Raw genomic sequence first — 14081 nt, 5'->3', positions numbered from 1 at the left:
CATATACATATACATAGTCTATCCTTGTTATTCATAAATTTCATACTTGTGAATTTTCTTATTTGATAAAATTTATTTATAACCCCAAATCAATATTCTCTTTACTTTCTAATTGTTTGCACAAGTGCATAGAGTGGTGAAAATCTGAGTCACCCCAATGTGTATATTCTCAATTATATTAAACAAGGCAACACTGTTTTCTTGTTTCATCTTTCCTAGTATAAATAAGTGTTCTCTTCAAGGTCTATATAATGATATGGTTTTCTCAATTTTGTGATTTTTTTTGTTGTTAAGTTTTCTGTTCAAAATGTCTACCAAGCTTATTGCTAAAGTGCTATTCAGTATCCCTAAGAGCAAGAATGCTCTGATGTACCTACAGAGAAAATATATATATATATATATAAGATAAGCTTCATTCAGTCATGAGTTATTGTGCTATTGACTATGAGTTTAATGTTAATAAATCAACAATATGTAAATAAGGTATAAATAAGGTATTTTTAAACACAAACACATAAAATAAGGTTATGTATTTACCAGTTGATGAAAATATGAGAAAAAATAATTTTTAAGGTATGTAATTTTAAGACACTTTCTTATATAAATAACTAGAACCATGAGTAAATAAAAAGAATAAGACGTAGGTATACGTGTTTGTCAAAACTCACCTAACTGTATATTTAAAATGGTGCATCCTATTGTATACAAATTATACTTCAACATAGTTGATGTAAAAATAGGAATACATGGACTCTGGGAAGTATAGAATCTAGAACAGAAGAAAAGCAAAGAGAATTCCTAGAATGATTATAAAGATGAGTCTTAGTATATAATAAGGTAGCAGCAGGCCTAGAAATTTCTGATCAAATCAAAGACATGAAGTGTAGCTCTAACAGCGATATCATTAAAAAATAATAATTAGAAAATAATTTAAAAAACTGATAAAATGTGATATATATTTGATCACATGTGAGAGGAGTTTACATGACCATTGGAGTCTTTGAAGATACATTAATGATAATTATGTAGAAAGATTATCTGAGTAAACTAGAGAATTACTAATTCTGGAAAAAATTTTAAAAGTATAAGAATATATGTAGTCTAATCACACCATGTGGTACAATTAAGATTTTCAACAATTCTAAAATGCAAAATAATTAGTGGTGATACAGAATTAGAATTCAAAGTATGTATTTTAGAACATATAAATCCCATTAACATTTATTTATAATTATAGAATTTATAATATTCAGTACCCTGCTTTAAAAAATATTATATTAAGACCATTTCTCACATTGTTAAGCATTCTTTAATATATGTTAACAAATATAACAACTTATTATTCTATAAGTCTTTTATTATTTTCTTAAATTTGAAGATTTTTAATTATTTGGAATCATTCGTCTACTGTGTTAGTATTCTCTACAGGAACAGATTCAATAGGATGTATCTACAGTGAGATTTATTATAAGACATTGGCTCACTTGATTATGAATACTGAAAAGTCTCATTATCTGACATCTGCAAGCTGGAATCCCGGAAAGCCAATGTTGTAAATTCCGGTCTGGGTTTGAAGGCCTGAGAAATAAAAGAGTCGATGACTAAGTTCTAGATGAAGGACCGGAGAAGAATGATATCTCAGCTCAAACAGTTGGGCAGAGAGCAAATTCTCCCTTTCTCTGCCTTTTTGTTCTATTCAGACCTTGAATGGATTAGATGATGCCAGCCCGCGTTGGGAGGGCAGTCCGCTTTACTCAGCCCACCAACTGAAAAGCTGGTTTTCTCTGGAAATGCCCTCACAGACATAATGTTTAATCTGAGCAACCAGGGCTCAGTTGAGTTGATGCATAAAACTATCACAAGTCCATTTCTTGTCACCCATCCATATGCTTCTCCTTAAGCCAGATGTCCCTTTGGGGAAGGATGAGAGAAAAAGAGTCCTTCCTCGAGGAGACCCAGGCTCCCGTTTACTCAAGGATTCTTAGTCTATAAACTGGTTCAAGTCTGGAAACTGATTGATTGAAGTCTGATTTTTGATTCAGGTTAGACTTCTGTTCATTTTGACCTAGAACTTTTCTGCTTACATATATCAAGTAAGAATTTAGTAGGTTTCCTATTTCTTTTTTCTTTTCTTTTCTTTTTTCTTTTGTAGGTGAGACAATCCTTGATTGGCCTCACAGATTGCAAGGACCTTGTCAGCTTACAAACCCTTATTTTTTGTTTATTTATTTTTTTACACCTGTAGCACCTGGTCTTCCTTGGTGGTCTCTCATCCAAGTATTAACCAGGCCCAACCCTGCTTAGCTTCTCCTATCTATTTCACTTCTAGGAACACATTGGTGGTTTGCATACCCCAGACTATTCTGATTGCTGCTTCGATTCTGCTGTTCATTACATCAACCAAAAACATTTTGCCTCTGTCCATTGAGTGTTGGCTCCTGCTATTCCTAGATCCAATTACTCCCCTGGTATTTATTTTTCCCAAATCTTTACACTTTAGATCTCAGTGTAAAGTTTGAACAGCATAGAAGAGAGATCACAGAGCCCTTCAAGGATACCGTGGGACTCCCCTCACAAATTTATTTCTCACAGTATAAGTGAGAGACATGTTTTCTGGACCCAGGGTGGGTGAGCAGGTCTTAAATGACAAATCTACTCTTTCATTCAAATCTTCCTAAATTTTTAAAGCCCTTCTTCTACATTAAACCAAGGCAGGTTTTCCATTTCCAGTTCACTCATTGTGTGCCACCTTTTGGTCCATTTCAGCCAACCAATCAAACTGTTAGGAAGCTTTTCTAGTTCCTAAGTTGCAACATTAAATGCAGAATTTCTGCTTAGTGAGCCCATATCAATACATATGGCCTTACCCAAACATATTTCTTCACCATTATCCCTTACCTTAGTATCCATTTCCACACATGTCCCTAGATTTCTGCTTGTATAAATCAGAAAACTCAAGTATCTATTTTGGAGTGAAACATGTCTCCTCAAGGTTCAAACCTTACACATCATCTTCAGAGGCCCACTAGGACTTGAGTCTGCTTATAGGTCTGAAAGCAAAGAGTAGTGGTGAGGATGGGTCCTGAGAAGAATCAGCTTTGTCTTACATGGCCAGTGCCTCAGGGGATACCATTACAGTTTCACTGGGCAAGGCAGAGTTAATCTTCTCAGAAAGGGGTGGAACCGCAGATACTTCCAAGATAGGAGATGTTGCCAAGGAGTGTGTGGGGCCACTTCCACTGGGTTTGGTGAGCTCTCTTCCACTAGCAAAAAAGAATTTAGTGGCTCAATGTCCCCCACTTCATTAGGATCTTCCCACATGTCCCCTCCCAACTTACTGGGTCATATTTTTCCCCAAACAATGCCTTCACTCAAACAGTCTACTGTTAAAGTCTGCTTGTAGGGTATAGATACACCATAAGGCTAGGAGTTCAAGTTGAATTGAACTTTAGCAAGCCACAGGATGTGATTCTACATTCCACCTTCAGAAATTTTAACCCTGGGGCTATAGGAGATAAAGTTCTCCTTCAAGGCACACAAGACCTTAGGTCATTTTTATGTACTTGAGCTGGGAATTCAAATCTCTAAGCGCAAACTTTTCTTTCACCACTTTGTCCAGGGGCATTGGGTGCAAGCAGGCAATCTCGTTATTTCTATTAGTTTTACAAAACTTTTTGGAAGTACATATACAGTCACCCACCTCCATGCTTCTTATAAGTAGTTGATTAGGAGTATCCAATAAAAATATTTTGCATATCTTCATTACAAGTCCATGCTCTGGCCTATTAGGGCTGTCTTTACTACTGAAAATAGAGTTATTAGTGTCTTTAAATGCAGTCAGATTAAAGAGCCAGTTCCAGAAACCCCAGAAACAATTCAGCAAACTTATCCTTATTTATTTTTTTTCTTTTAGTACCACTCTCAGTGCCAAAATCTGAGTCAGCCATAGTTCTTCAGAGGAAAAGAACCAATAGAAGATTTTATATGTATATATATTTTCACAATCCTCCATCTGCAAACTGAAGATCCAGTAGCCAATGGTATAAAGTCACTTCTTAAGCCCTGCAAATTAGGAGGGTTAATATATAACTCCCAGTCCAAGGATAGGAGAAGACTGCTGTCTCAGTCCAGACAATCAGACAGCAAGAGGAATTCTGCCTTCCTCTGCCTTTTTGTTCTTTTCAAGTCCTCAGTGGATTGCCTGGTGCCCACCCACATTGAGAAGGGCCATCTTCTTTACTCAGCCCACTGATTCATGTGCTAATCTCACAGACACACCCAGAAATAATGTTTAATCTGGGTACCCCAGTGCCCAGCCAAGTTGACAGATAAAATTAACCATTAAATCTACCAATTATTTTTTCTCTTTTACATCATACTTTAGCAACATGCACCCTTCACTCTAGTCAAAGGAGATTCTAGATTATTTTTTTCTGTCTCTTCCTTTCTATGCGGTACAAAGTTACTGGAAATAACATTCTTTTCTTCTTTATCTCTTTGGACTGCCTACCCTTCCAGATTCAGTCACGTAGACGCTTTGCATGAAACTTTTCTCAGAACCAAGGGGCAATTGATACTATAGAGATAAGCTCTTAACCAAGCTCCAATTATTGCACTTATATTATTTTTATATCCTAAATTGGAAAGGAGATTCCTGAAAACAGACTACTATATCTTGTTTTTATTGTATTTCCTTAGCGAATCCAGTGTAGTACTGGACATATAAATCCAGTGACTGATTAACTTGCAAGGTAGGGTCCCAACAGTTTTTCGAGGAAAGAAAAACAATAGCCAGGGATTGTAGTATTTAAGTCTCCCCTATGCAGTATTCATGAAGAGAATTGTAGGCAAGCTGGGTATCATAAATGTTACAAACATTCTGAAATAGGAGAACACCGAAGGATATTCAAGCTTGAGTAGTGAGTTATACATTTGGGGGTCAATCTTATTTTATCCTTATGAAACATCTTATAACAGACTTCAGCTCTCTCATGTCCTCTGAAATGAGAAATCATAACATACTTTTGAAATTAGTCTATTGTTAAGGCCATCTGGTTACTTCTTTACAGTCATAAACAATTTATATCCTAGACTCAGTGTGGTATTTCAGTAAGTGGAGTTTACCAAACAGAATATTATTTCACTCTTCTCTATAAATCAAAGACAAAACAAAACTGTATGCATGAACTGATTTATTTCTTGATCGTTTCAAAGTAATTTTCTCTCTAATCCTTTTCTTTAGATCCTTGCATAAATTGTCAAGGAGATAGATTTACTGAAATCAGAAAGCATTTGGCCAAAGCAAACTGCCCTCTGGCAACTAAGAACATTGGTGCTGAGGGACACCTTAAGGGGCCTTTCTTCTTGCGTTTGTGCTACTGTGTGAAGTTCCTATTTAAGGCTCTTGTTTCCCCCTCACTTTCCCTTTTCTGTACCAAGTAAAAATCTCCACCGCCTCTTAATTCCCCTTTCATTTCCCACTATTGCATGGTGATCTCTATAGACTTTTATTGAGAAGTTAATTTATGAGACTTATTTTTTTCAATTCTATTTTACTTTCTAAACTGCATGGAAAAGAATCTAGCTAATGAGTACAGGAGAACCAAGTGTCGCAGTGGCTTATCTCTAGGGCAATTCTCCATCCTGTTGCGCCCAGAGAAGTTCCAGTTTATGCCTGTTTTCCTAGAGTATTTATTAATAATGCCTCTTTTTAATCTCTAAAATGCCTGGGTTTAAATGATAATTGATCATGACCAATCTCCTCGTAGAGCAAATAGGTGCTACATGTGTATTCTTTTGCAACTACTTGGCCAACTCTATCTCAGAGCAACAAAAATCTAAATGACGGAGAATAGGAGGGAAGAAATCCAGGCCATTTTCTTATATTTATAATGTGTAACATCAATGAGGCAATTGCTTTTTAGTTTATCTCCTGTATATCTGTATCCAGTAGTAGTTTACACATAGTTTCTTTTTTTTTTTTAAATGAGAATAATATATAAAGAGTAAGGCTTATCTTTGAATTCTTGTTGACAGAATGAGATATGAAAGGACTTTCTATCGTGATTCTCATGTTTATTTTTTAATGCTCTTGAATTAAGTGATTACTAAAGATAACTGAGAAGATAGTTTCAATCCCATAGAATGTACAATATAATACAGACAATACTAACTAGACTATGAAATAAGAACTATACTACCATAAGAAAAAAAAGCAGAAAAACAAGATACCATCTACTAAAGGAACTTAGGTGGACATCAAATGCCATTTCCACTACTGTTACACATAGTTGCAGGCCTGAGAGAAGGCACATTAAATAAAATAGCACTATTAGCATACCCCTTCTTTTGACTTGTAATCTATGTGTTCATGAGCCTATCCAAGAAATTTCTGAACCCCTTATTACTTTATAACAAAGCATAATTTGGAAAAAAATGTAGCCTGAATTCTTAGGAAGCTAGAGTAAGAAAATGTCTTTCCAAACTTAAGACAGATAACAACTGGGGTTATATATTCCTGATTTTTTTTTTCAAGCTTCTCTAAAATTCTCTACTATCATTCCAAAACATTTATTGACATTGCTCAGCAAAGACACTTTTTGAAAATAAACATTGTGTAGTGAATTTTATATTCTCATTATATTTTAACTGTGGAAAATTTTCTGTCCTAGTTTTATAGAACTTTCCACCCAAGGACTTAGTGATTATGTCCTCAAATAAATAGTTGATCATACACTTTGGGAATATGAAATGATCTCTGGTAACACAAATAACTCAAGTAGTTCATCATTATGCATATAATCCACTATTTTCAATTATCCATGCCACTGGTTTGCTACTTTAGCATGACTAATAAAATGTTATTATTATTGTTGTTTCTTTTTTTTTCTCTATTGAATTACAACTATGAACAATTCACAAAGAAAATGAACGATTCACACTATCACTAATTGCTATTGTCATTGATTTATTTGAAGCTGACGATACAGAATTACTTCACTTTGGTTAACATTTTAGCTTTGAAATTAGTATGCATAGTATGTTTTTCAGGGCTTGAAATACACCTCTTAGACATCATTGGTATTTTTTTAATTTTGAGAGAATCATCTGTGGATACTCACTTTAGATGCACATATACTATGTGTGGCAGATGCTGCTCATGGCTACCAAGCAGCCATCCACTCCTCATTTTCTGCTTGTAGAAACTACATTTAAACAGATGACGATCAGAAATTCCTTATTCCTATGGAAGAGAAGATTCTTGCACAATTCCATTATTAAATCAGAGGGCGAATCATATGTCTATCTGGAAATCCCATTCCCTTTTACTAAACTTTAGTCAGGGGTAGGCATGTGACAGAGTTCTGACAAATGAAACAGGAAAAACTTCTTCCTATGCTCCTTGTCCAAAATAGGACAGACATTCATGGAAAGAAAATATTTTGTCTCATATGCCTTATTTCTTTTGGGGGGATGCTAGAAGTACAGGAGCCATATTTTACTCATAAGGCAAAAGTCATTCAGTAAAAAATCTAGCATACTAAGATGCTAGGGCAGAGAAAGAAAAAATGTCTGGGCCCTTTATGACATCGCTTAAGTACTGTATTATTTGTTACTTATGAAATAAGTATCCTTATGTTTTGAGCCAGTTTTAGTCTTTTGTTGTTGTTACTTGCTGCTGGGATCCTTTTTTATAAGTATATTGAACAACTTGTTTTTCTTCATTAGTTCCAGAAGGTTCTATTTAGAACTGTTCTCCTTGACTCCCATTCATGATTATCCTCTCTATTTTTTTTATCTTGTGATATATAACCATTATCCTTTGGTTCAGATTTTCTCCAAGCTCTGGAATCAATCTCATCCTTAAGCTAGAAAAGTGTAAGTTTCAATAGAACCTTTACTCAGTTGTTCAACTTCAGGTGAATGTTACATGCAGATTCCAAAATAAGCATTATTTTCTGATTCTAATAACCAGTTTTTGGATTCCCCCTCTGAGAATGAATTTCTCCAGTATAAAATGGTGTCCAAGTGCATGGGTAGTTTCAAGTCACCACTTTGTCATTCATTAGATTCATGAATTGAGCCCATTAGGAAATTTTGTAGGGCCTTGCTTTCCTTGTCTGGAGATAATGATATTACTAGAGAGGAATATGAAGGTTAAATGAAAACACACTTAGCTCAGTGCCTAGTATTATGACTTGAAAAATCTAATAGGCATGAAAATCAGTCTTTTAGAGCTGACCATGCAGAGTCTCGGGGGGTTGAGTAAATTGTCCAAGATCCCACAGGTATTAGGAACCCCAAAAAAGAAAGATTTAAGCCATGTGTCTCTATAAACTGGATGTTTTGTAGTTTCTGTTCTGCCATACTGTCCCATTCCTATATTTACATCAGTTATCTTATTTTCCTGAATACATCTTTCTCTCCTGGCATCTCTTTGTTCTCACCCTCACTCTTCCCCATGGTGGAGAGGAAATCATTTGACATTAATTCTCTCAGCTACTTGGTGAAAACATTTAAAGAGTGTTGATATTTTGAGATTACTAGACTAGGATACTCTGTAGTCATTCGTATTGCCAGTTAAAACAAAATGGTAGTTTTTTGGACATTTAGAAAAAAGTAGTTTTCAGTATTCTGCAACGCTGAAGTCTTATGGTTTAGAATTAATCTCCTTTTGTCCTGATTTCTTTTAATTCCTCTTCAAAAACAATTTAATATGAAGTAGCTTAAGGAATGAGGGTTAGTAGCCAAATTAACGATGGTTCTCTTTGAAAGATTATAAGGAATTAAAAGCACAGAGACATTTTCTCCTTTTGCACCCAAATTTTATTCTTTTACATCTGTTGCCTTATGAAGCTAGTAGGAGGCACTGAATGAATCATTGTTTCACTATCATTAACATAATGCCCATGTGTAGATTTATCAGCAGACTTTCAGTTTGATAAACTGTTGGTGTGTAAATATTTCCTTGAAGAAATTCCAGTCCAGCTGCTTTTGTTTACAAATCTATCAATGGTTAAAACCATTGAATGTATTTTGCCCGTTTCTGAATTATAATTACATGTCTAATTGTGAATTAATTAGAAAAGTGGAAGACAAAACTGCACAATAAATATTTCCTGATTTCTGGACTTATGCCAGATTTCCCCATATTCATGAAATGTAGAGCTTACTTTCACATGCCATAACCTTAATTTTTTTGCATTTGTATGTACAGGTAGTTAGAAAAAATAAATTTGAAAAATTATTTGATACTTAAGAAGACTGCTTATTCCCTTGTTTTACTTTCTTCTCTATAGTGCTTAATCGTTCCAAGGCTTTAATTAAGATGAGATTTTGATATGCCAGTCACACTAACATCTATGCTGACCTGAATATTGAATATCTGTCGCTTTCCAATGTTTCTATCACATGTAGAATAATCAAAATTATTCTACAATAGTATTGTTTCTCTGCTTTCCTCCAGGAACCACAACAACTAAATATATAAATTCACAGATTAATATAAATGATGAAAAAACACCTGGCCCTGTGAGTTCACCTGCAATACAATTACACTGATGGGAAGAGATCATCTATACTACTCAGACCACCTAAAAGGCATCTCATCATTCATTGTGCCCATAACACAACAGACATATAGTGAATGAGTCATACTAGATAGGCTGTGAAGGTGTGTGTGTGTGTGTGTGTGTGTGTGTGTGTGTGTGTGTGTTTGTGCGCATGTGTGCACGTGAACCAAGGGAGCAAGTCTGAGAGAACCTGTTCTATACAGTAGAGCTCCCATCCATGCCCCGAGCATTACGAAAGGGCATGTGGGAGAGTGCAGAGAACAGCTGCAGTTGAGGTCAAAGGAGGAGCATTCTTAGCTCAGAGAAGGAGCCGTGATTGCTTCTTGTTTCAGAAAGCTGCTGCTCTGCCTCATCCATAGGACCTTTACCAGGCATTCAGATGTTCTGCAGAAACTCATCTAGGAAGACTCTTAATCATTTTTCGTCCCAAGTTACAAAGTACCTAACACAGGGTAGCAGCCCAATAAATATTCAATGGCACTATGGAACTAAGCTAAAGATCCCAGTAGATTTTCTTCGACTATAGCAGGCAAAGCTACAAGAATGGTGGTCTCTTTGTGAAGCAGGCAAAGCTCTGGAGCCCATTTAGCCCTCAGCTCAGCCTACTTATCTCCATGATATCAGACCAACATGGGCTGCTTCTCAGGCCCCCAGACACAACAGCAGCCATGACAGCAAAAATAATAATGTAAACTAACAGCATATATTGTCACTTTGCTAAACACTTTTGATGCATTGTCTCATCCATCCTCAAACACCCCAGTGATGCAGAAGATGCTATTGTTCCCATTTTGAAGAGAAAGCTATTGTACCAGTTTTAGACAAGAAAACAGGTATCCAAGTAGTTGCACAGGAGCTCCATAAAGCCCGGTTCTCTTTAATGTTCAAATTTTTGTTAAACACTGTCTATTCCAGAGATTCTCCGATTTGCTTCAGTGATGTAATCATCTAGGATTTTGCTAGAAGTACATTTACTTGGTTCTAACAGAAGGAATCAGAGTGGGCATCTAGGAAGAAGGATTTTAGTAAGCACACAGATTGATTTGACTTATGTGGTCTTAGGTCCTCAATCTATTCAACACTGAGCAGACATCATAACTTTAAAGTGATTTTAAGGAACTTTTTCATAACACAATAATACAGTTGATCCTTGAACAGCAGGGATTTGAATTGCATATGTCTACTTTTATGCGAATTTTTTTCAATACATACTATAAGTGTGTTTTCTCTTTCTTATGATTATCTTAATAACATTTTCTTTTCTCTAGCTTACTTTATCATAGGATTATAGTATGTAATACATTTAATATACAAAATATGTTAATAAATATGTTAATAAACTGTTTATGTTGTGGTTGAGGTTTCTGGTCAACAGTAGGATATAAGTAGTTAAGTTTTGGCGTAGCCACAAGTTATATGCAGATTTTTGGCTGTGTGGGGATCCACGCCCTTAACTGTCCCTTTATTCAAGGGTCAGATGTAGTGAAAGGTAGCACCACTCCAAGAAAAGAGTTAATTCTGCTGCTCTGCAGTTTTTGAGAGTTGGAGTCTAGTTTCAGAAATTAACATGCCACCTGAGAAATGAATGCAAATCATATTGTTAGCTCTATCTTGTAGATAATAGGAGGCCTCTCAGCAGTTCATATATGAAGGTCTCAAGTTTTATTATCATGCTGATAAATGCAATTTCTCCTCCCTTGCATTGAGTATTATTTTGTAATCAGATGTTTATTTTTTGTCATTATACATAGGATATTTTTTTAAGAAAATAAAAATGAACTCTGAAAATACAGAAGATTATAAAGTAAAAGTCTTCCCTCTACTCTCCCTAACTTCAGCATCAGATTGTCATATATTTGTTTAGACTTTTGTGCTCTATATATATCTTAACATATTAACAAATACATCTAATTTTATTTACCACAAATTTTTTCTGTAGTTTTTTTAGTATATCTATCTATCATGAAGATAAATTTGCAATAGTATATACTTATCTCTACTTCATTCTTTTAATAACTATTTAATATTCTATACAATGAAAGTAAATATTTTTGTCCACCTCTATTGATGAAAATTTTAAATCTGTCTCAGTTAACAAGTGAGAAATTTTGTCCATTTGTACATGTGCTACTATCATTTTAAGTCAGAAAAGACATTAAGAGATTAATAACAGAGTTTTCTTTTATTTGAGTGATTCAAATGGTATGCTATGTGTGCGTGTGTGCACGCATGTGTGTATGTGCCGATGTGTTTTTTTGTGTGTTTGATTGTTGGTATGTCAGAGTCTGCTGGACCATTACCCTAGCCTGTTTTTCTCGGACACACAGCCAGACTGTATTTCCAAGCCATCCTTAGCTACGTGTGGTCTTATAACTAAGCTCTATCTATTAGGCATGTTAGCAGCATGAGAAATCACTTTCAGGCCCATCCCAGCCTGTAAGGACTTGCTCACTTGCAATCCTTACATACTTCCTCTCTTTGACGCAGATGAGCCTATGTTGAAGATGGCAGGGCTAGAAGAAGGGAGGAGCCCTAGTTTCAGCATCACTGTGTGTAGAAGAGTCAACTGTAGACATTAAAACCCCATTTTGGACTTTGAGAAATAAACACTTCTACTTCATCTGTATTATAATTTTTGATTTGCTTATTACCACAATTTACAAGACTCTCACTCCCTTTTAAAAACTATTTCACTAATAAAAATATATTTCTTAAATAATATTAAAGAGATTTAAAAAAAAACAAAACATCGATTTCATTTAAAATCTTGCAGACCTAGTCATTTTTTTCTTCTCTTTGTTATAGTTCCATTTAGGCTTTTTTTTTTTTTTTTAACAGAATTTATAATTTATTTTCAGTCAATGAAATATCTTTCTTTTTCTATCTTCTACATAATGAGGTCTTTTTTTAATGTTTGAATTCCAGGACTGATCAATGTCACTTTGAAGAAAATTGGTCAGATTTGTACATAACAATGAAACTATTATTCATTGAATAGTTTTAGAAACAATAATATTTGTCATGGACTTGACTGTGCAAGAATAAAAACAAGTTATAGACTTGTATTATTACAAGAAGGTAATATAAGAATATCTGCTACAGTCTTCTCAAAGCTAAAATCTTTATATTTTAAGAAACTGAAAAGTAATTTCTGTGGAGAAAAAAACAAGGACATAGTAGCCAAGTATCTACAGTGCCATACCATTTCACAGAGCTATATTTTACATAAATCTTGTTTGACAGAATTTTCAGCTATCTATAGTATACACAGTACATTTGGCCATACTACCTTTAATGAACTTATGCTACAAGCAACTTTTAAAATGATGATAACTAAGAAAAATTGTGACAACTTTAGAGAAGTAAACTTGACAAATGGGTAAATAAAAAGCCTACAAGCTGTGTAAATGCAATCCCTCCATCACAAAAAAAGTAAACGGTTAATGGCCATTTCACTCTGCATTAGCCAACACTAAAAAGCCTACTTTACTTGTGATATACAAATAACAACCTTTAGCATTATGGAGAATTATGCAACAATAGATAATACTTTCCTGTGAAAGGAAAGGTTATGTGCCATTTGACTTTGAAATACCCTTGGTTTTAGTAGTCCTCAGTGGAAGTCTCATGAGAGTATAATATGGAAACTTCAATGTTATTTACTAGTTGTTAAATTCTGTGTTTCTAATTTCACAGTTTTTATTGTTGTTGCATATTGGAGACATGCAATCAGAAAAATTTTTCTAAAAAAAAGTAAAATGTAGGTAAATTTTCTTACTTAAATTATAAACTAGAACCGTATCTAATTCACCTTTTATTATCTTCCCCAAACAAAATTTAACAATTATTCTGCACTCATATTCCAGAAATAAGAATGAATAAATTGATAATTTGAAGCTTGGGATGTTCTCTTTTTATTTTTAACATCTCAGCTTCTACAAAAAAAAAAAAAATGATAACACAACACACTAGAACTTTATGAAACTAGAGAATTTAAAAGAATTAAAAAAAAAAGAGGATTTAAAACTCCAAGTTAATGGAAAAAAAAACATACAAAACCATATAAAGCTTTTATTTTGAACTTACCATTTTGGTTTTAGATAAAGAATATTGGTTCAAAGAGTTTATGCAACTTGTCAGAAGTCAACCATGATGTGAACTGAGCCTGTCTGATTCCAAAGCTGATGATTTTTCTGCTACATTAGATTCTTTGTCATAAAGATTTATTCTTGAATAAAAACTCATCAAAGAAAGTGAAATTGCAGTTGAAACCTTTTGGGGGAGAATAAAAGTTGAGAGAAACAGAAATATAAATCCAAACAATATTCAAATTTCTTTCCTAATGCAAATCATAAAACAGGCACTGTATCAATATTAATAATGATGGAGGACTTTATCTGCTGGAAGTTTTATTTTGCCAAAAACAAGACATCAGATAAATTTTTTACTTGCCTTATTAAATATTTCATCATGAAAAATGTAGAGGAATCGATATGGAGAATTGCAACT

Source organism: Pteropus alecto, unplaced genomic scaffold (genome assembly GCF_000325575.1).
Source record: "Pteropus alecto unplaced genomic scaffold, ASM32557v1 scaffold72, whole genome shotgun sequence".
NCBI classification, from domain to species: domain Eukaryota; kingdom Metazoa; phylum Chordata; class Mammalia; order Chiroptera; family Pteropodidae; genus Pteropus; species Pteropus alecto.
The sequence above is the reverse complement of the archived record's forward strand: the minus strand, read 5'-3'. Positions refer to the sequence as shown.